This window comes from Manacus candei, unplaced genomic scaffold, assembly GCF_025592945.1.
Source record: "Manacus candei isolate 608988 ecotype Guabito, Panama unplaced genomic scaffold, ASM2559294v1 h1tg000013l, whole genome shotgun sequence".
NCBI classification, from domain to species: domain Eukaryota; kingdom Metazoa; phylum Chordata; class Aves; order Passeriformes; family Pipridae; genus Manacus; species Manacus candei.
Genome location: NW_026138061.1, coordinates 7,808,944 through 7,831,786, shown reverse-complemented (window position 1 = coordinate 7,831,786; position 22,843 = coordinate 7,808,944). Strand labels below are relative to the sequence as shown.

Genomic DNA, 22,843 nt, shown 5'->3' with positions numbered 1-22,843 from the left:
TACTGATCAGACGAACACATAGGCCTGACTTGGAAAAGGTTCTTCTGTGTTACTGTGTTTATTTTGTTTGAGCCACAGAAAAATTCATTCTTGTCAAAATGTTTCTTTACCAGGCTCTGCTTGCCATTCTTCTTGTGGGCTGGAAACTTAAAACAGAAGCCTAATAGACACTTCAACTTAATCAAGAACATCCATTTTCTGAGTTTAATTTCACCTTCTGGTTTATTTTTGACTGTCCTCAGGGACAGCTGAAATTAAATAAAATTAAATGATGCTAATAACTTCCCAATCACTTAATGCACATATTTTCAAGTCGGTACTCTGGAATAGATGGTACTCAAGAAACAGAGAGATCTGGATGCACAAAGGTAAATCAGGTTAATTTTACTGTTATGATATTCCATAGGCGATGCCTGGACTGCTGAGAAGGGTCATTTGTATTGGAAAGACTGAAAATGCTAAGTGCGTATGAAACACCCAGAAAGTACACCATAGCTGTCCCTTTGCCACATAGTTACTTATATTTATCCTCAATTTAGGTGCTTATACCATTCATTTCTTCTGCAGTAAAATATTTATGCCCAATTAATGTTTTTTACACCAATTTAATCTTCCCGTATCCTGACAGAGATAAAATCGTAGAATCATTAAGGTTGGAAAAGACCTCCAAGATCATCAAGTCCAATCTTCAAATACCACTATGCTCACTAAACCATATTGCACCATGTCATGTTCACTCATTTTTGGACACTTCTAAGGATGGTGATTCCACCACTTCCTGCATTATGGTTTTATCTATTTAACATCTCTATGGGTTATGCGCTTATTTAGTGCTTATTAGTCCTCTCAGGCTTTATACTGTCCTTGTAGCAAAACTCACATTCATCTAAGAGTGCAAGAGCAAAGAAGTATTTCATAGCTTGGATTACTTTTTACATGAGTTGCATGAGCTCCAGATTTGCTGAATATTTCTGCAAATCAGGCTTGTGGTGTTTGCTGTGTGTTTTTATGTGCTGTAATACTGAAAGGTTTCACAGGCTTTCTCAGACATTTATTGAGAACAGACTGCACCATATCACAACCTTCACCCATGGCCAATGCTCCCATATATAGCACTAATGAGTCCTAGCAGGTAGAAACACGTCTCTGTGTAACAGTTTGGCCTCAGAAGAAATCCTGCTCTGATGTCAAAGCAGTCTCAGATGTGGTCCTGTAGCAGGTGCTGTGAAACAAATGCTGAGAGCACTGACTGTGTGTCAGTATCACTGACCTCTTGCAGCTCCTCTCACCATTTGAACTCCAAGAGCAAGCAGGAAAGGATGCTGTGTGCTTTTTTATATCTTTTCTCTTTGCTCTTAATACACCTCATTGCCAGAGCCTGGCCCTGTGAAGTGTGGAGGCAGAGGATATGATCTAAACCCCTGTTTTAAATCTGCACTGTTACCAGTTGCTTGTAGTAGACTTTGGATCAGGGAAGACTAAGACAGTTCTGCAATATCTGTTAGAATGTTTCATAGCACTGTGTGATACTGTAGCAAGTTATGAAAGATAAGGCCGGTGTTACAAAAGTATACATCTGATTACAGAACACCTTTTACGTCTTCAATGTAGGTAAGATATACATCTTTCATCTGTCTCTTTTGCCAGTCAGAACAAATAAATCGTGTACAGCCCATCTGTGTCAATATTCTTGGTTTCATATTTATAAAGTTTGAAAGTATTTAATCTCTTTCACATCTAGTCCTACCAATCAATAGGTGTGTATCTGTGTAATACATAATAAATGTGAATGATTAGCTACATAAAAATATAGAGACTTACCAGTAAATCCCTTTTAAAGGGATCCACCTGTGTGGAGCTTGGGCCTGGCCTGGGGACTGGCAAGGTCACTTCTGCTATGTCCATTGAGACAGGAACTATCCAACTACCAATTTGGCCTGTGTGAAGAACGGTACCATTCCACAGAACCAGTGGGAGAAGCTGGAGATGGGGCACTCATTGGCCACACTCCTGGATCCTCACCTCTTTCCTCCCAGTGGGAGCACAGTGCAGTGATAGCACTTAGCACATCTTTTAGAGCAAGCCAATCATTTTTAAACGACTATTTATTTACACAGGCAAGAATAAATAGCTTCTTGGCAACAGCATACATACCAAACGCTAATTTTCTATTTTGACTTCTTCTAGACACAATGGCAATTGCCTTGTTTGAAAGATGACAGATTATGAACTGAAGGGAGAGCAAATGAAGGGAGGAGCAAACACAAGCCTAAATTTGCTGTGCCTAACTTTACAACTTGCTGAAATACTTGAAACTGAGTTTGGACCCAAAGAGTTTTTGAAATAATCAAACCAACTTATTTTTAGCTGCAAATATGAAGAACCTATAAAATAGAAATAAAAAGCTGGACAATCCAAGAAAACAAGGAAGAGTGTGGAAACCAGTCGAGAAGGCTGAAACTCAGGCTGATTTTGAGCATCTGCAGAGTAGATGCCTCCTCCCTTTCTTGTTGCAAGGAGTTAGGAAGGGATAAGAAATGAAATCCATAAAAGGTGAATCATTGTTATTCACCAGCAATTAGCTTTGCCTATTAAAACTGCTAGGAATTACTAATATGACATTCCAAGCACCACATGGTTTAGGGAGTTAACTGGAGGTTGGCATAAAGATACTCCAGCCAAGCTTCAAAAAGTAATCAAAAGCCAACATGTCTCATGCCTCCTTCTCCAGCACCACCTGGGTCCATCCTTTTTTCAGCTTTAGGTTAAAAAAATCACATATACTCTCTCTCTACCTTGGGATGAGGCTTCTTGAGAAGGGAGAGCCACAGTTCTGCCCCTATTGAGTTTAACAGTGTGTGTAAGAGGTAGAAAGCAATTGCTACATTTCTGCTCTTTTCTGATCAGTGCTGGTGATAATGATTTCCTTGTTATGGCTTGTAGGCTCCAGTACACTGCTGTGTTGATGCATAGGAGGGCTCAAATCTGAGTCTTAAATAAAAAAGGTTTTGGTTCCAGCACAGCATGTTTGTAAAATATCTACTGACAAGTCAGAAAAAATTGTTCCACATGGTCTGTAAAACATATGTTAAAAATTATGCATCATAGAGTAGCTTTAAATTATTCATTTTTAATTCCTTCAGTCTTGAAGGGCCTTTAAACACTGACTACTGAGAAACAATCCTGCCACTGAGGGAACAGCTATAAAATAAAAAGCTGGCTACTTAAAAATATAGAGAAAATTGCTTTACCTAGGCACAGTTTCTGAATTTTAAAATATGAATAAGGGGTTGGATCCCCACTTGGTGAAAGCTGATATAGCTCCTTTGAAGTCTGCATAGCTATCCCTCATCAGCAGTTGAAAGCCCTGGCCCAGAGTTTAGAGTAGATAAAGTTTCTCTACATAAGAAGACGAGTGAGATTTGCATGGTTAGTTCAAACTATTCCATATTCACTGAGCTGTTGAGGAAATACTGTCTGTGAAACAAACCCTGGATTCTTTCCCAAAATCACCTAAATGATACTTGCTAGGGAAATGCTACAGCATAAGGGGAGCGGATCCAACACACTGGGTTGGACCTGCTGTAATTACGATGGCAGTATCGGAGAGCACTTGTTACCTGCACACTCACTGGGGCGCATCAGGGAAGCTGAGAGCATCTGAAGGAATTAACTGAGTGTAACACTGACACAATAAAGATAAATATGTTCCACACTTGCTGTTTCAGGAGGATTCAGTCTTGTTCTCTGCTCTTGGCTCAGCCAGGTGCTAGCAGAGACCTGAGGAACTTCTCCATGTTCTACACTTCTCCACACCCATATCACTGTGGCATACCTCCCTGAGGCATTTCTGGCACACTCCTCTTCTACCTTGCACTACAGAAAGGAGCCTCTCTGACCAAACCCAGCCACTGCAGAGCTCACTTCTGTATCTCCTCCTTACACTTGCAACTTGCTGGAGGGACACGCCATATCCTATCCCTTGTGTGCTCCAGAGAAACGGTGCAGAGATAGGACTGAAAATGCAGGTGGAAAAAAAAATAGTATTATCTCTTGCTGCTTTTCTTCAGTCATGGAATCATAGAATGGCTGCAAGGGGTCATAAGGATCACCAGGCTGCTCAGGGCCTCATTCAGCCTGGGCTTGAACACTTACAGAGATGGGGCATCCACAGCTTCTCTGGACAACCTATTCCAGTGTCATCTTGATTAACTATCATTAATTAGGACATTCTTGACTGCAGGGTTAAGCTTTCCATAACCTAGCAAAACTTTGTCTGCTGTATGATGATAAATCACCTGTTTACTCCATTCATTCTTTTTCTCTGTTGAACTCATGGACGGACCAGGCATGGTACAGCAGGCAGTGAAATGCAGAGTGCTTAGACATTTCCTTCCCCAGGCAATGTCGCTTTCATAGGATATGCTTTGGAGTCCTCATCAACCTTTCACTCTCTCCATCCCCTCAAAAATGCTTGGGAGAAATCTCCAAACCTGATGCACAACCCTATTACTGGTGAGATGTTCCCCAGAGATTTTTTTTCATAAAATAGACCCACTCACCCACTGTTATTGTTAAGGAAACAAAGGACCACATTCAACTACTTTGCCTGAAGGTATGAGAGTATCAAGCCAAGAAGGTAACAGAAACTTTCACAGATGATCAAATTGGAGCTCCTCAAAGGCCCTATCCCATCTCCAGCAAAGTGTCAAGCAGCTCCTGGGAAGAAGCAGTGAAGAGCTATTTAATAGACTTTTTCCACCACACAGTAATTCCTTGTGTTGATACATTCCTTGCAAAAGAAGACTAATGTTTTGGGTTTTTTTTTCAATGTTCATTGCTTTATATTAAATCTGTTCCAAGCCCTGTTTATGAAGGATATAATATTATGCTGCTCTTCAGTATCCAAAGTCCAGATTTAGTGATGAGCTGTGTCCCTTGAAGGGTTTGTATGGGTTTATGCTCCCTAAGCAGAAAGCTCAGGCTGTCAGAGGCACTCTCACCCAAATGCAAATGTCTGCACAGTGCGGTACATGACGTGACACCGGTCTGAATTCACACTTTAGCTTTTACTAATATAACTCTATGGAAACAAGCTCAGTGATGATTGATGACTTACAGCTCCTACATAGCACGTTACAGTATCCAGTGGAAGTATGTTGTGCTGAATGTAATAAACCAACAGTGTGGGCAGTCTTGGTAACTAGATTAATAACCTGTAAACTTATTTGCTTCACAAAGGGAGTTATGCACTGGCTGTCCAGCATTAAGGAACATATTTTTAAGAGCTCAGGAATACGTTCTCCTCTCTGTATGTGCACTCTGTATGTTCACTGTAACACTGTGACAGTGCATGTAACACTGCCTACAGAAGGGTGGAGAAGATCAGAGATCATTTGTTTCTTTAGAGGTGCTATAACCCCTTTGCTTCTAGTCTTGGCTCCAGTCTTTACACATTGCCACTAAAAAAGCCAGCCTGATGTTATTAAATAGTTCTAGCAGATACTTTATCATTTGAATGTGTCTGTCTGGGGGATTCTTTAATGATGCTGTATTCTTTTTAATTCTACAATTTTTTATAGTCACCTTAAAAAGTGTGTGGTGCTGGACTGAAAGAAGAGGTCTGAGGCACCTCTCCAGAGAAGACAGAGAGAGAGTTCGGGTTGCTCAGCCTGGAGGAGAGAAGCCTCTGGGAAGATCTTATATCACCTTCCAGCACCTAAAGGGACTTCAAGAGAGCTGGAGAAGGATTTTTTTCCAAGGAAATGTTGTGATATTTCAAGAGGGAATGGCTTTAAACTTAAAGAGGGTAGGTGTAGATTAGATATTCAGAAGACTTTCTTTCCTGTGAGGGTGATGATGGAACAGGTTGCCCAGAGAAGTTGTGGATGCCCCATTCCTGGAAGTGTTCAAGTCCAGGCTGGATGGGTCTCTGAGTAAACTGATCTGATGGAAAATCCTGCCCATGGCAGGAGGTTTGAAATTTAAAGATCTTTAAGAGACCTTCCAACCCAGACCTTTCTATGATTCTGGACTATGTGCTATATTTTATTAATGACGCAACACACATTTTCTCCTAGGAGAAGTGCAGAATTTCTTTTCACTTTCCCTGCTGCGATCACCTTTGAGATCCACGCAGCCCAATTTCACACATGGCAGTTTGGAGGGCTGGGGGTGGGGGAACACAGACATTCCTGGGTGGCGATCCTCTAGGGAAGACCCGCCGGGAGCAAGATTTCATCCCCGCGCCCCGCAGAGGTGAGTCCGGGTTCGCACTGAACCTCTCTGCCGCGAAACCCCGCTCGGAGGCCTGAGAAGGGAGGGGGACGGTGGGGGTGGTGACGGGATGGGGGGAGGTAGCTGGCGAGGGGGTAATGGGAGGATGACATGGGGGGCGGTGGTGAGTGGGGTGAGATGGGGTGAGGGGAGACGATGAAAGTGGATGATGGAGGTGGATGATGGAGGGGGGTGATGGAGGGAGGTGATTTTGGGGGGTGATGGAGAGGTTGATCGGGGGGTCCGCCCCTCTCCGCCCGGCCCCGAGGAGGAGCCGGCAGGGCCCCGCGCCGTCCACGTGGCCGAGGGCGCGCTATATGAGCAGGCAGGAAGCGAAGGGGAGGGACGGGGTTCCCGGAGCGGCTCGGCGAGCAGCGCCGGCAGACAGACAAGACAGCGCGGCGGCAGCAGCAGCGACAGCAGCAGCGACAGCAGCGACCGCCCGCCCGTCCGTCCCCTCCCCGGCCATGGGGCTCGGCCGCCCGCTCGCCCCCCGCGCCCCGCCGTGAGTACCGCGGGACCCCCTCCCTCCCTCCCCGCCGCCCTCCTCCCTCGCCTTCCTCCCCTCTTACCTGCAAATCCTCCGCTCCCCACTGCTGCAAAAGGCGCGGTGGGAGCCTCCCAGACTCCCCGCTCCTCGTTCGGCTGTTGTTGGGTTTTTTTTAATTATGTCTATTATTTAGAAGCAGGGGTGGCCCCGGCGCTGGCGGAGCTCGCAGCATCGTCCGGTGGGTGCTCTGCAGCGGGGAGGCTTCGCCCCATCCAGCCGGGATTTCCCCGCTGGAGGGAGACAGAGGGGAGGCGGCGGGTGCCAGTGTGGGCTTTGGAGCAAGGGGCACCTTCGGGCCATGCTCGGAAGGCAGCAGCAGCGGGGGATACCCCCTCTCCCTCCCCCCCACCCCAGGCTGCCCTGCGGGGAACCAGTCCTGCCCCACGACGCCGCCGGGTGGGAGCAGCGGGAGGGACCATCCCGGCAGAGTCCTGTACCCCGATTTCTTTTCTATTTTTCTTTCATTTTGTTTTATTTTTTTTTTCCTCCTAGATAGGATGTGTGCCGAGCGAGGAAAGTCAGTGTTACTCCGTTAGAGAGCAAAAATCAGACTAGCTGTCTTAGGTATCCGTTCGCACCTCCCTCCTTGCAGAATTAATTTCCAGTGGAGTAAAAATAACTAATCTTTGAGGTCAGCAGTTTGTTTCTATTGCACTTGATATATTTATCTCTTCAACAAACATACATCTCAGGTCCTTACTGTGGTTGCGTGTAGTCTTGGCATAAATGAAAACAAACTACTCGTTTGAGGCACACAAGATTTTTCAACTCTTTATAGCAGTTGGACCTCTATGTATCCAACACATTGGAATAACTAATCCATATAATTGTAAATCTGAATTATATATTTGCCTGCTGGGCACATATGTTAAAGGAAAAGCCTCCCTAATTATGGATCTTTCAGGGAGATTGGAAGGGTGACAAAACCCTTGTAATCTTTTGGGTCAATTTTCATAAGCTCCAAAAGCTCTCTTTGAAAAGGAAATTAAATTTTGGTGTGCAAAAGAGACAGGAGATTCAAGGATATAAAAAGAAAAGTCTCTTATTCTACTTTGATCTTGTCCTCCGGAGTTCATTTACTTTGGTGCTCTTCAGTGACACAAGTTAAAATGAAGAGTCTTCTTTAACTGGAGTCTTCCTGCCTCTTGGCGTTTTGGAAGGTACTCAATTAGCAGCAAGCTCCTCCTGTATATTATTTACACGGCTTTAGCTGGAGGGGTGGCTCTGTGTGAAGCATCTGCTTGGAAATACTTGGATTGTTACATCCATAGCATTGTGCCATCCATGCCAGGCAGCACCTTCCGCAGCCTGTATGTTCACCCCTCCTCAATTTTTCCGTCTCCATCCAAAGCCAGCAGTGCTCTACCCACTGTTCACAATGCCTTGACAAAGCTGCTCTCGTGTTAGAAGAAGCTGGGGCTGGCCTTGTGTTCCCTTTCCTGCTTTTGGAAACGGCAGGATGGTTACCTGCAGGGCACATCTGTGCTTAAGGTCCTTTCTGAGCTCATCTGGGAACTGACAGTTTTTAATCTGTTTGAACATATGTTTGGGCCGTGGCCGGGGTGAGGGGGAAAATAGCTGTGTGTGAATAGAAAGGGTGAATTTGATCATCGGTTAAAGGCACTTGTTTTCTTGATTATCCTGGAAACAACAAAACCCCACCATAGATCTATGGTGAACTTGGCACTTTGTTCCTCTGCCAGTTTCTCGCTTCAGTTACTCTATTTTGTTGAGGCACAGGATATCAACCTCCTGCCACTGAAATGTTACCCTACAGCAGCACCAAAGTCCCAGTCTACGGTCCTGCCAAACTGGCTTTAAAGCTACCACTAAGTTTTTAAAGTACAGTTGTGCTAATATACATTTATTTTACCTTTCTGCTAGTAACGTGTAAGAGCATAGTGTCTGAAAGGGTAAAAGAAGAGAAAAATCCAATTTCTTATACTTTTGGCTCACTCAGTGCACAGTCTGATTGTGCAGGAGAGGCACTGAGTTGCCATGTTTGTATGAATTTTTCACACATCCCAGCCAGAAAGGAGCTTGCAGCCTTTTTTTGCAGTTTTTCTTTCAAACTTGATAATACTAATAATGGCAATGGCATCTCAATTGAAGAAGGTCGTTTTTAAAACTAAATATAGTTTAGTATCTGCTAATCAATTTGCTTTTTTGTTTATGTAAAACTGGAAGTAACTTGAGGGGAAATTAGGGTCATGCAGATGGCAGTTCCATCTTCTAAGTTATAAATACATCTTTTGTGTTAAGTGCATTGCAAATCCTGCTGTTAAATGATAGCAGAAATACATTTTTATTAGGATCATCTTTTAGAAGTATTTTCAAGAGCATGGTGAAGCAGAAATGTGCTTTTAAAAGCAAAGGAGTAAGAGCAAGCTCAGCTCCAGAGCATATTTCTAGTGCTGTTAATCCCACCACCTGGTGGAGCTTTTCATGGCTCTAGTGGAGGGAACTCTGAATAAGGATGCATTTTTTGTCTTTTTTCAACACTGTCACATGCCATTTGTAGAATGTCTTTAACTTTTTTCTTTCTCATACCGAACTATAAGAATTTTTAACATCTTCTGTGTCTTCTTTACTTTACAGAAGGCAGCATAGGACTACTGGTGTCTTATCTGAAGCAGCACTCCTTAATATACAGATGAACTGGTGAAGTGGGGGATAAAGTTTTCACCTAGGAGTACTTCTTAAGTAGAATAACCAGCCCTTTTTCCAGGATACTCTGATAAAACCTTTCAGTGCAAGCCCAGGTAGCTTGGTACTAGTAATTTTTATATTTTTATGTAAATATTACTATAAAATAATCTAACATACTTTTATTTACTCTAAAATATTTGCTAAATGGCATCTGTATAATCAAGCTTGCACGAAGAGAAAAAAGGCACATTTTTAACTGATAAGAGATTGCTGGTATAGGTTGTTAAAACATGGGTGGGAATTCCAGTGAATATGGTGAAGTGTTGCAAACATACCTTTGCCTCTCTCTGACATGGTCTTGCTTAACTGCGTCAAAGCCTGTTTGTCGTGTTTACGGTCAGAGGTATGCAAACTAAAAATAAACTCTAGGGCTAATTATCAGCTTCTTGACCCACACAGATATTTCCTGAGAACTAGTGCAAGAGAAGACACAAACTTGCAGACAAATTGCTGCTGTAAAGATTTGTATCGCTCTTATTGCCATAGTGCCAGTGGCAGCAGACAGCTCCCGTCAGCCTCTCCAGCCCCGGCAGGCATGGTACACCTGGTCCATCTGGTGGGAACAACAAATGCCTTTGCAGCCCATCTACAGCAGGTCTGTGTCCCTCTCTGGGCTAGTTTGGTGTTTGAGGATTGATTCATTGCCCAGTAGTTATTTGCTCTGTATTGCCCAACAGGTATCTGCTCCCGGGAGCTGGGACTCTCCTACCAGGCTTCAGGGATCTTAGCTTCTTAACCATAGCTACTAAGTGCCATTTGAACTGCCCTGAACTATCTGCCCTTGTCTTCTGGAGCTAGTACAGAAGGATGTGAGTCTTTGACTCCTCATGTTGTACTTGAGACTCCAGAAAGGTGGATTTGATGTCTGGGGTATCTCCAGAGGTGCCTAAAACATGTGTCTGACTACTGAATTGACCCTGAGGGAACTATATTTGCTTTCTGGGCACTAATATTTAACTTATGAGGTAGATAACATTATCAATATAAGTGGTCTCCATTTAGGATATAAGTTGGTTAATTGTTCAAAGTTACCTCTTCACGTGACTCCTCTTATTCTGATAAGGGCTCTGCCACGCTGGCATTCATTCATAGCAGCCAGAGAGGAACTGCTGTCACCCTTTTGGTCATCTTTCCCACTCTTACTCCATCCTGCACTTCACACTGGTGCCAAGTGTCTCATGCTCTGCTTTGTAAGTAGCAAACTCAAGTCACTTTGTGGAAAATGTCCTACAAAGCTTGACAAGCTCCTGTATGTCAGGGCTGTGAAATAGCCGTGGATTGTGGAAAATGGGGGGCTTTGGGGGACAGGAAGCTCTTTTTAAAAGAAACTCCAAATAATATCAGTAGAATATGCTCTGAAGCATGAGTTAAGATTAGGGATGTCATCAATTGTAAAGACTGTAGTAATTGTTAAAATGTAATTCTGGGGGGAAAGGAGGGTGGAAAGTAATTCGTTCCTGGCTTTGCTGCTCTTTGAAGTGCTTGTGATTAAGTTGCTTCATCTGGACTAACGTGCACATCCTTTCTGAGGGAGAACAAGGCTGGTGCCCTGTGTATGAGATGACAAAACCTTTGGTCAGAGAGGACTTGTATTATTTCAGGAAATCTGTTAATCTCTCAAACCACAGTGTTTCCATTGGCCGATCCCACGGCTATTTCTGTCAGACAGTCTCAAGGTATCTCAGAGTGCCAGAGATACAATGTAAATAGTTACAAATACTTGGAGTGTAGCTTTCCTGCTCTGAGGACGTAACCTCAATAAAGCCATTGTTGTTTTTTTCTTTTTTTTGTAGTAGCTTTTCCGTCTCTGGAAGTCCTTTCTCCCAGCAGTAGTTTACAATGCAGGCTCAGTATTCTGTAGCTTTCCGCCCCAAAGGCTTTGAGTGGAGGATGAGCAGTGAGAGACTAGTTGGAGCCCACAGCGTCCAACCACAAAATTTCCCGGCGCCTGACACAGGACTGCTGCTGCCATGGAGGTGACCTCACTTACTCTTGGTATCCCCAAAACCTCCTGTTATGGATCACTCCTTATCCATCCCTTTGGAGGGTTGTTCCGCAGAGTAAAATTTGGCACAGTGACACTGAGGTATTAAATCTGATGCAATTTTAAAATGTCTCTAGACTAGATAATTGCTACTGACATTTTCCCAGGATCAGTGGATTTTTAGATTTTTTTTTCCTTTTGTTTTTAGAGTTGCAGTACACCAACACAAAACAAAGGTTGTTCCTTTTAAAGGACACTACATTATTTCTGGAGGCTGGATCTTCGATCAATGACTTAATCTTACTTACCTGAAATACTATGTGTGCTGACGCATCACGGTGCTGTACCAGCTCAAAAAAGAAATCTAATTCTATCCAATCTGCCAACTCAGTTAATATGACCCTGCCAGGGAAGCATAAGGCATCACCTCTAGGTTTTTTAGGTAGGAATCAGATTCCCACACTTCAGCTCAAATTCAAAGCACGCTGCATGTGGCCAGGTTCGGATTTTTTTTTTTTTTTTTTTTGGGTGCCTACTTACATCCTGGCATGCAAAACCACAGATTAAATTGGAAGATGGCATCTGAATATTTGGGTTAAAACAGCAGTTTGGTCCTACAGGTGGTTCTTCAGGATTAGTCATCAAGCAGAGACCTGTGTCACTTCACCCTGAGACTTCTACAAACTCCTGTGCAAAGAACATGGTATAGGGCTACCTGCAACTTGAATCAGAGCTGAACTGACAGTGTTTGTCTCTTATGACACCCTAGAGTGCATCCAAAGCTGTCAGGGTGTGATAAGGACGTCCAGGCTTATATCCTAAATTCCTTTAGTCTGTTGGGATATGGTGATGCCTTTTACATGACCTGCTTGGGCAGATATGCAGGCTGCAGCTGCATTAGTGAGAGACTTTAGCTGTCTACACTATTGCTTCGTGCATCTAATGATTTCTCTTACTAGAGTTTGACTTAAATCAGTTTGTGCAGATGATCTGATTTAGGGTTTTTTGTGTGTGTGTGTGACAATGCTGGTAAAAATACTGGTTTACATGAAATTGAAACAATCTTTAGTTAAAGGAAGGTAGCTCAAGAAAATTATGGTTTTGATAAAGTGAGGCATTCTTTCTTTTTTGTTTACTTAATCTTAATTCCAGGTCCATTTCAAATTCTTAGGTAGTCAGAATTACTCATTTTAAAAGAAGCAAGAAAGTTTACTTTCAGAAATGTCAGAATGATTCTTCTGAATTTGATGTGACCTGCAGCAACACAGTTTGCCAGCCGATGGCAACACTGATATTACACCTGAATTTGGGGTTTATTTCTTGTCTCTTTGAAGTTATTTTTGTATTGAAGTTATTATTCTTAGGAAGGTTCATCCTGCTTTTTAGGGGCAATTCTGTACATTTCAAGAAAGGACCTCTTCTACTCCTTTGTCTAATGCTTATTAGAAGAATTAGAATTTTTACTTCTTGATGTCTCTTCTCTTTCCCCCTCCTACATACTCTGCTTTTCCCTTTCAGTTAAAATTTGCTTTTATCAAGAAGCAAATAGGACCAGTTCTCCTGTGGGTTCACTCTGCATTTTAGAAGTAGACCTGCTGCTCTTCTCAAAGTTAGGCCTAATTCTAGCCTAAAAATTCTGCCTGAGAGGGGAAAGTGAACTTTTCCTTGCCCTGCATCCCATTAAAAAAAAGTTCAGATTCAAACTTCAACTACTAATGCTGAGGGCTGCCTATTATATCTGGGTGATTAAGCAGTAACACTGGTGGAAACATGAAACAGAAACACGAAGTGTGCAGGCAGGATATGGAGGCATGTACAGTTCAGCAGCTGCGAATGCAATAATCATTGCAATGAAATTATTTGAGTTATCACAGAATATCCTGAGTTGAAAGGGACCCACAGTTTCATTGACTCCAACTCCTGGGCCTGCACAGGATAACCCCAATAATCACACCATGTGCTTGCCAATTTTATCCAAACACCTCTTGAACTCTGTCAGGCTTTGAGCCATGTCCACTTCCCTGGGAACCCTGTTTCAATGCTCAACCATCTTCTCAGTGAAGAACCTTTTCCTAATATCAAACCTAAACGTCCCCTGACACAGCTTCATGCCATTCCCTTGGGTCCTGTCACTGGTCACCACAGAGAAGAGATTAGTGTCTGCCTTCTCAGTTCTCTGCTCCAGTTTTTGCAGCTGTCAATGACAGCATTTCAGTTTCCTGGAGGTTTAGTTCAACCTATAAAATCAATGGAAACTCCAGTAAAGATATAGATGTTGCCTTTTGACCAACAGCTTGATTTTGAATTGGAAAAGTAAAAGGGAATATTCAACTGCATGGAGAGAAGAGCTTTAGAGATTGAATACTGGCTTTAGCGATTTACTCTCTGCTACTCCATTGAGTAATGCAGTCACCAGAGATGTGCAGAAGCATGGCTGATGCTACATAAGTCACCTATAATTCTGTTTTATTTACTACAATGCACAATCCTTGTAGCACTATGGTGATAACCTCAATTTAGTGCTTTTTCCGTGTGACTGTTTGTGCACTGCTTTTACTTGCCTGGATCCTAAGACCTCACAGAGGAACATAAAGTGTCATTGACTTGCTATGGCTGTCACAGCAGATTTTCTGTTAAAAAGTGTGCAAAAATAAATATGTAAAATTAAAAACTACTTCAGACCAGGAGTTACAGAGAAAAAGCCTATATGGTGTTAGCAGGATGTGTGAATAGCAACAGCTTCACAATTTTGTGATAAAACTATGGGGATGCTGGAGCAGAGCTGTCCTGTCATCTCAAATGGCCACTTCATTAGCTTGTTAGGACAGGTTCCCCTCCCTTGACCTGCTGGTCACAGATCTTTTGATGCAACCTAGGGCATAGTTGGTTTTCTGGGCTGAAAGTGTGCTTTGCTGTGTCATGTTGAGCTTTTCATCGACCAAGTTCTTCTCAGGGCTCTCAATCCATTCTCCACCCAGCCTGTATCTGTTGGGATTGCCCTGACCCAGGTGCAGGACCTGGTGCTTGGCCTTGTTGAGCTTCGTGAGGTCTGCAAGGACTCACATCTCAGGCCTGTCCAGGTCTCCTGGATGTGTGCCGACTGCACCACATCAATGATCTTGCTGAGGGTTCACTCAATTACTCTGTCTATGTCACCAACAAAGATGTCAAACAGTACCCTGTGGATAAGGAATCCACAGCTGTCAAATCCATGTCTCTCTGGTTTAAAGACAAGGATGTTGTGTGAAACAGTGTGTCAAGTGCTTTGCACAAATCCATGTACATGATGTCAATTGCTCTTCTGTCATCCACTAACACTGTAAACCCATTGTAGAAGGTCACCAGTTTTGTCAGGACCAATTTGACATAATGCTCAGCATTCAGACAGTTAAATACACCAACAAAAGAAAGTTGGGTGTAAATGCCCAGTTTTGTCCAAAAACACTGTAACTCTGCTCTGTAAAACAGCCAATGCTTCAAACAAGAATAACCTCAAGCAACTACATAACTGGTTGTGAGGTCAGAGCACCAAAGAGCAAAGGAGCAGGAGATGGATACTGGCTGTTGGAAAAATACAAGGTTGTTGAAAAACAGAAAAAGGTAATAGAGTAATTGCAGAAGTGGTTAAAATGTTTCCTAGTAGCAATGAAACAAAGGAGTTCAGAATAAGCTGATTCTCTGCAAGACCACAGTCTCCTGTCAATACTGAGTTAAGTATTGGCAGAAGATGTTGCTATGTAATTGCAATTCACTTTGGAATTTTTTTAATAGACTAAAAATGGAGGTTTGTATGGAAAAGAACCAATAGGTTAGAATTACTAATCCAGCTCCTTTGGAGGAGGATGTCTCTCTTTCACAGAGCATGAGAAGAAGAGGCTGCTCATTTCTTCCTCCGCTGTCGTCTGACCCACTGCTGCAGTTAGCGAGGGGCTTGTTGGCTGAGCTTTGTTTCTACTCTCTTAGAAGGAGGACATACATTTTTCCTTTACCTGTAAAAGGCCTGGATGAATAATGCTATTGTAGAATCATAGAGTCGTTGAGGTTGGAAAAGACCTAAGATCATCAAGTCCAACCATCAACCTAATCCTAACATCATGTCCTCAAGTGCCATATCTGTATGTTTATTTTGAACACTTCCAAGTGGTGACTCCACCACTTCTCTGGGCAGCCTGTTCCAATGCTTTACAACCCATTTAATGAAAAAAAAAATGCCCTAATATCCAATCTAAACTTCCCATGGTGCAGCTTGAGGCCATTCCCCCTCATGCTGTCACATTACTTGGGAGAAGAGACCAACCCCCACCAAACTACAACCTCCTTTCAGGGAATTGTAGAGAGAGATAAGTCTCTCCTCAGCCTCGTTTTCTCCAGGATAAACACTCCCACCTCTCTCAGCTACTCCTCTTGAGACTTGTACTGCAGCCCCTTCACCAGCTATATAAAGCTTAAATTTTACCAGATTAAGGCAGAAGTGCTTTGTGCAGCTACTGTCTCTACTGTTTCTTGGAGAAACCCCAAGGACAGTAGACCTTTGTCCCGTTGGCTTAAAACACCAAGTCCTTTCTGTGGTGACTTATCATCACACTAATTGAGAAACAAACATAAGAAGTTTACCCCATTTTCAAGTTATTATTTTGGAAAAAGGACAATTGTCCTGTGGGAATAAGCGAGACCAAGAGTTATATCTTAGTGCAGCAGAAAGCAATCCTTAGTTCCTCCTCAGGCAAGCTCTCAGGGACACACATCCCAAACTTTTCCTCTTTTGCTTATGCTTGTGTGTGTGAATTTTTAAAAAAACCTCACTCAAAATGTCTTTTCCCTGATTTATCATACCACACACAAACTTACAGTGTCTGTATATTTCATGGGGAAAAAAAAAAAGAAACAACACAGCTTTGTTTTGAAAATGACTTTTCATTAAGGTGAAACTCTCCACCGAGGTTGTTCTCAGAACCACTAACCACACTTTTGGCATGTCTCTGAATTTGTAAAATGATATTATGGGTCTGGCTGTTCTCTGCCATTTTGCACCTTTACTATCTTGCTTGGAAATTTACTGGCTCTGATACAGAGAAGATATTGGTGTGTATCTTCGGTGAAGAGCTTCTCATGGAACAGACTGGAAGTGGAACAAGACCCCAAGGCAATTTGATGCACTTCCTGTGGGAGTTTCAGGCTTGCATGGCAGAGGTGCACACACCGAGGGTGGGATTATCAGGGTGGCATGTAACCCTTCCCACTTTTGGAAAAAAACAGCTGGCTCTACAAGACAGCTCTTCCATGGGGTGAAACTTGGTGCCATTGGAACTGGTGCCACCTGCTTCAGTGCTGCTGGCATCCTCCTCCCTTAGGTAGTGAGACGTGGCATCATCAGTGCCCAAGGGTCGAGGGTAAAACTGGGAGACATTGGCTTGTTTTGAAAAGCATTTCTCTCACAGTCCTTCATCTCTACAAAGGGAAGAAATCTAAATTTGCCTTTGCTACTTTTGTATCTCATCAGGTTACGTTTCTTGAGTGTAGTTCTTGGAGACAGAAATTCTGTTATTAGGGCACTGACACTTTTCTGAATATTAAAAACCTCTTGCTTTTATAGCTGTCAGAATCAATCTTTCAGGTCTTCCCCTCCAGCTGCCATACTCTCTTGTAAGCTGATTGCTACTCCTGGGCAGGTGCGTGGCAACATTATTTTGCCTGGCACCAACAATATTGACTTCTAAGAAAATTAAAGTATTTCTGCATCTTGAATCAAGTCCTGTGATTTGTTTATGATACTCTCTTCCATCAGAAACAAAGGCTGCATGACAGTTCCACCTTTCTCCAAGAGAGAATAGGGTCATGCACAGTAACCTTGAGTATAGACTTGTCATATCTAGTGAGCTTATTAGGGCTTGATCTGCTCATTACCTGGAGACTATTGAAGGCAAGACCAAAGAATCTCATGGAGACAGCGTGGGCAGCATGATTCCCTCTGAGTCAGCACAGGGATGTTCCTCAGCACGTGTATTTGAATCCATTGCTGAAACTGTCATCTGCTTACTGAGACTTACAAAGCTTGTGGCTTCTCATAATCTGTAAAACACATGGCACTTGTATGAACAGGCTTGTGGTTTCTTTACACAAAGCCAACAGGACTTTTCCATCTGTATAGCAGAACCTTTCCTTAGAGCCATCAGTCATCACTGTCCAAAAGTCGAGCTCAAAATGAATAAAGATAAAATTTTCTTTCTTATAAACTTACCCTGCCCTTCCCAAAGGAAATTCTTTCAAAGATGTGTCAGCTCTTGCCAGTCCACTTTTAGCTCCTATAGAATTTCAACTTCCTGTCCAAAGTTGTTGGGACGTGAGATAGTTAACAAGACTTTTTTACTTCCACAAAGGCCATGGGATAAGGGATCCTTGTCAACAGTACATGGTGAAAGATTTCAGACCTGATGTGCGATCTTTAAGGCATTCAGCAGGCACCAGGAGAGTGTCTTGGTTGTTGGTAGAGTTGAAATTGTTTTGGGTTTTTTTCCGGGAGGTGCAGAACAAAGCCACAGCACTGGCATCTTGCATTAAAGGTGTCCTTCAGCCTGCTCAATGGGCTATTTTAGGAGGCATAGGTGATGTAAACGTTATAGCAGAGAGACTAAAACACTTGTTTCACCCCAGTCAGCAACCAAGTACCAGGCAGCCAGTCACTCACTCCCCCACTGGATCAGGGAGAGAACTGGAAGGGTAAAAGCTGGAAAACCCGTGAGCTGAGACAAAGACAACACGAAAGATAAAGTAAAAGCTGTGCAAGCAAAACAAAACAAGGAATTAATTCACTGCTTCCCACGAGCAAGCAGGTATTCAACCACCTCCAGCAGAGCACACCCCGTCACATGTAACAGGGACTTGGCAAGAAAATGTCATCACTTCAGCTGTTCCCCACTTCCTCCTTCTTCCCCCTATTTTATATACTTGAGCATATTATATGGTCTGGAGTACCCCTTTGTTTAGTTTAGGTCACTCTCCTGGCTGCACCTCCTCCCAGACTCCCACAGCTTCCCAGTCTCCTTGCCACTCTGGCAGTGCGAAAAGCAGAAAAAGCCTTGGAGAGCCCTGCTCAGCAATGACAGAAACATCTCTATATTATCAGCACTGTGTTCAGCACTAATCCAAAACAGCCCATACTAGCCCAAACCAGTACATCACTCCACACCTAATGAAAATAGTGTTTATGCAGGCTCATGCTATCCTTCTCAGTAGGTAACTTCATAGTTCCTCATCACTTGTGAGATTTTTATCTTGATCTAAGTAGGATGGAGATTTGTAACTTGACCTCTTTCACCAGGATTCTTCAGGTGCACACTCAAAGCTGTATATTAAGCAGGGATGTACCACAGGCATTGTGAATGGTGGAAGTTATATCCTTTTGGTTTAGTTGCTCAGACATGCACAGTTTCATTAAGGTTTTTGCTCTTTGGCTTTTGATCTTAATTAAAAATAAGCAAGGTGCCCACTGACATGGTTATCTTTTCATTGTCTGACCTATCGAAGGAAACAATGTCAGGGAAATGACACAAGTAACTTTCAGATGACATTGCATTAATTCATAACAATGCTGGAATTCCCATTGAAATGCTTCCTAAGGATGTTACAGGCATCTGGCAAAAGCTCTGCTCATGTTTTCTTTCAGTATATGCCCAGAACCAGAACCAGATGCTGTAAATTGAAGTAATTAAATATGTTGGTTTCTATAGTTTGTTTCATGGTTAAGGGATCAGGAGGCATCTTTAAACACATCTTTGCTCTACTTGTGTAATTTGAAGGTGGCTTTTTTTTTTTTCCTGGGGGGAGGTGTTTGGGTTTTTTGGTTGTTTTTTTTGTTTGTTTGGTTGGTTTTTTTTCAGTTGCAAGGCTTATTTAATCACTCCATAGGCAAAAGTATTTTGTAATGCTGAACATCTCCTTTCGGGTGTTCACAGCAGCACATTCTTTGCTACTCAGCTCAGAGTGTTTTAGACAGAATGGGAGAGGGACATGAAGGAGAAATGCTTTGTACTTAGCAGAATTAGAATAAGCCTCCAAGCACATGGTTTGTGCTTAATTCCAAGTGCTTGAATCTGATCTTACTCCTACTAATCTCTAAAGGGATTATTCCTGATTTACACCGTGCTGAATGAAATGAGAATCTGGCCCTGAAAGCCTCTTTGTACTTCAGACATTGTCTCGAGGCAGCTGACCTGCAAATATGGAAAGGAAACCTGAGTTCCCATGGGTTAATTGCTTAAAATTATCAAGCTAAGTCGACAACAGTTTGTTTAGCAGCGTTTATTTCAAACTAAAACCTGTTCAGGAAATTGTATTGCAAAAATTCAGGCTAGAACCCATTTACCTCTATTGTACTAATAGAAGATGGTACTCAGAGGACCCTCTTTGGTGCAACACAGTGCTGTTTATTTGCATAGTACCTTTCATTTGAGGATATTAAATAACTATTTCATTGCAACTTTGGAAGCTGTTCAGCCAGACAAATCTCTTTAATGACCTACAGTGATTCTTGTTGCTAGCAGTGAAGCAAAATTAAGTTAGTACATTGGGTCTCTGGTCATGAGTGCCATCTGTAAGAAGAGGTCTGAAACCTAGAACAGTGTGAAGCTGCTAGCTGAAAATACTGGGGTTTCTGGAATAAAGGCTACGGCATACTTAGCTGTTGAGAAGAAAATTGATTTTTATTAGCAGAATTTGAGTTAATGTTCACTGAAGCAGGTACCAAAAACAAATGTACAGTTTTGGAGTGGGAAAGCATGGGTAGCCTTTAACTCATTATGGCAACTCCTTTACAAACCCAAATTGATATACTTTTAGTTCATGTTTTGATTGTCTACATGCTAATTTTTAAGGCTGTGTTTATATTATACTTGTCTGTATCGTGATAAAAGGAAAGTTGAGAACACCTTTTCATAGGGTTGCTCTAGAGGAAACTGGTATGCTATTGTATGCCTGTGCATGTTCTCAAATGAACAAGTCACATTTGTCATTGCTGCAAAGCACATTTTTGGTAGAGTGACACATTTGCACAGTGTTTGAACTAACTAAATGCAGCCATATAGTGGGAGCAAGACGCATGGCCTCATGCAATGGCCTGCCTATTCCCTTTTAAAATTTTGTTCTTGAATTCTACTATCAGCTTTGATTTCCCAATAACTGTCTCTTTGCCATGTCAGTTTGAGATGCTCCAAGCTTTAAACTACAGTAGTGGTTTATGGACCTGTGTTTATGGACCGTAGGATACCTACATCCCATAATTCACCCAGCATAATGAAAAAAACACTGAATTCTGGGACACTTGTTAACAAGGCACAATACAGAAAGATTTTGCTCACACTGGTTCAGCTCTCCCATGCAAACATTGGCTCCTGCTGTGGAGCTGAGCAACTCTGGAGCTTTTCCTGGCTGAAAGTGTGGTTATGACATTAAATATATTGAACCAAATTTGACATGCATATGGTCATATGGAAAATCCCCAAATTTTCTTTATAATGAGTGAGAAAGTCTTACTTCAACAAAGGTGTAATTTGGCTTTATTGCTAGTTACTCCAAGCTGTTAGCCATGGTTAATGTAAGCCCAGCCTGTCTTTCAGCAGAGACTGGAGGAGCTAATGACTGCATTCCTGGAGATGAGACTTAATTAATTCAATCTGAAATATCTGGTGACTGATGCTCTGAGGAGTTTGCATTAAAATAAAAAACCCAGTTTGCTTTGTGTCTATAGTTTGTATAAGAAAAGCAGAAAACTGTAGTGAGCTTTCTGTATTTTTCTGTTTTCCTCAAAATAAATATCATCATCATCTCAGGTCCACACCTCTTTACTTTTCTGTTCACCTGATATAAACCAGACTAAGTGCCACGTAAGTAAATATGTGATTTACTGGGGGAATGAGACTTCCTGGTTAACCCCACACTGCTCAGCAAAGCTCTGCCCTCCTTCGATCTCTCCTCTGTGGCAACATGTGCTTCAGCCTGGGTCCCCTTCATCAGAAAAGAGTGATACTGGAGATACCTTTGAAGCTTTTGCCATTTGATTGAATCAAATTGATCTAAAAATTCTCTCCATTTATATCTCCACCATAGGGTAAGAGACATTTTTCCTTATTTGTCTTTGCTCTTGGCTGGTCCCACTAAGTCTGTTGCCGCAGCAGATGTAGAAGTGGAGAAACTTTCAAATACACCACATACCAGATACACAATATACTGCCTTGCTGAACTGGTTAATGTTGTTTAGCTGACACTTCTGCAGTGTAGGAAAAGCTGCATATTATTGACCAAGAACTTTGTAATTTTCTGGTATTTCTAAAACGGATGCCAGCACTCGGAAGTATTGAGTAATTTTGAATTGAAGGGATATGATCAGTAGGTGATCAGCTTCTGAAGTGCCTTGGATGTATGTTGTGTTGTAGAGAGAAGCCACCTGGAGTGAGGCTGTGGTTTAGCTTCTGTGATGAGTACCCGTGGATTGCAATGCCAAAATGACCAGCTTTATTACATCGATGAAGATCTTGAGTAATTCAATTCGTTTTCACAGATCTAAATTAACTAAAATGAGAATGTAATTTGGCCTGTTTAGTTTGATGCTCTTAATTATTAAACTAGGTTCATCAATGCATTTTCCAGTATCCTTAAAATAACCAGCCACCACAAATCAGACGATTTAATTCTTTCCTCTCCCTGCAGCTTTTACCAAATTTGCTGTGGCCAGGATTTCACTGCACTGGATGAGCAGTGTGACTCCCTCAGGTGTTGTATTTACTGCTCCTCTAACATACAAGCATTGTACTCTGCCTCTGACCTTGGGGACAGGCTGTCAGAGAAGAAGAATCATAGAACCACAGAATGATTTGTATTGGACAGGACCTTTAAAAGTCATCTAGTCCAACCCCTCTGCAGGGACACCTTCCACTAGATCAGTTTGTTCAGAGCCCTGTCCAACCTGTCCTTGAGTGTTTCCAAGTATGGAGCATCCACCACTGTTCTGGGCAGCCTTTTGTGGTGATACTGTCTCACTAGTGGGAGTTATTGGGCAGAAGAATCCCTCCATAAATCTATGTTGGTTACAAAGCTCATAGCTTGCATTGCTGCAGGCTACCTGGGCAGTACTGCTAGTGGGTACCTGCAGCAGCAGTGTTTGTGTTGCCAGGCTTGTAGCTGCTGCACTTAATTACCATAAAATGAAGATTGATTTGCGGTATCACAGCAAAATTAATCCTCCCTCTTCCTGAAATTATCATTACACAGTGTTTTTGCTGAAGTCTAATCAGGCATGGTGATGTACAGTGCTAAAACTCGAACCCAAAAGT

General features: G+C 42.5%; 1 protein-coding gene across 3 annotated transcripts in view; it reads left to right on the top strand.

Moving 5' to 3' along the window:
• The first annotated feature begins 6,486 nt into the window (after nucleotides 1–6,486).
• Nucleotides 6,487–22,843, top strand: part of ST3GAL1 (ST3 beta-galactoside alpha-2,3-sialyltransferase 1) — a 77,963-nt gene continuing 61,606 nt past the window's right edge. The window contains exon 1 of one of the 3 annotated variants that reach the window (XM_051778578.1): nucleotides 6,487–6,781. The gene's annotated coding sequence lies outside the window, so the exon portion shown is untranslated. The other 2 variants (XM_051778580.1, XM_051778579.1) reach the window with 2 other exon arrangements.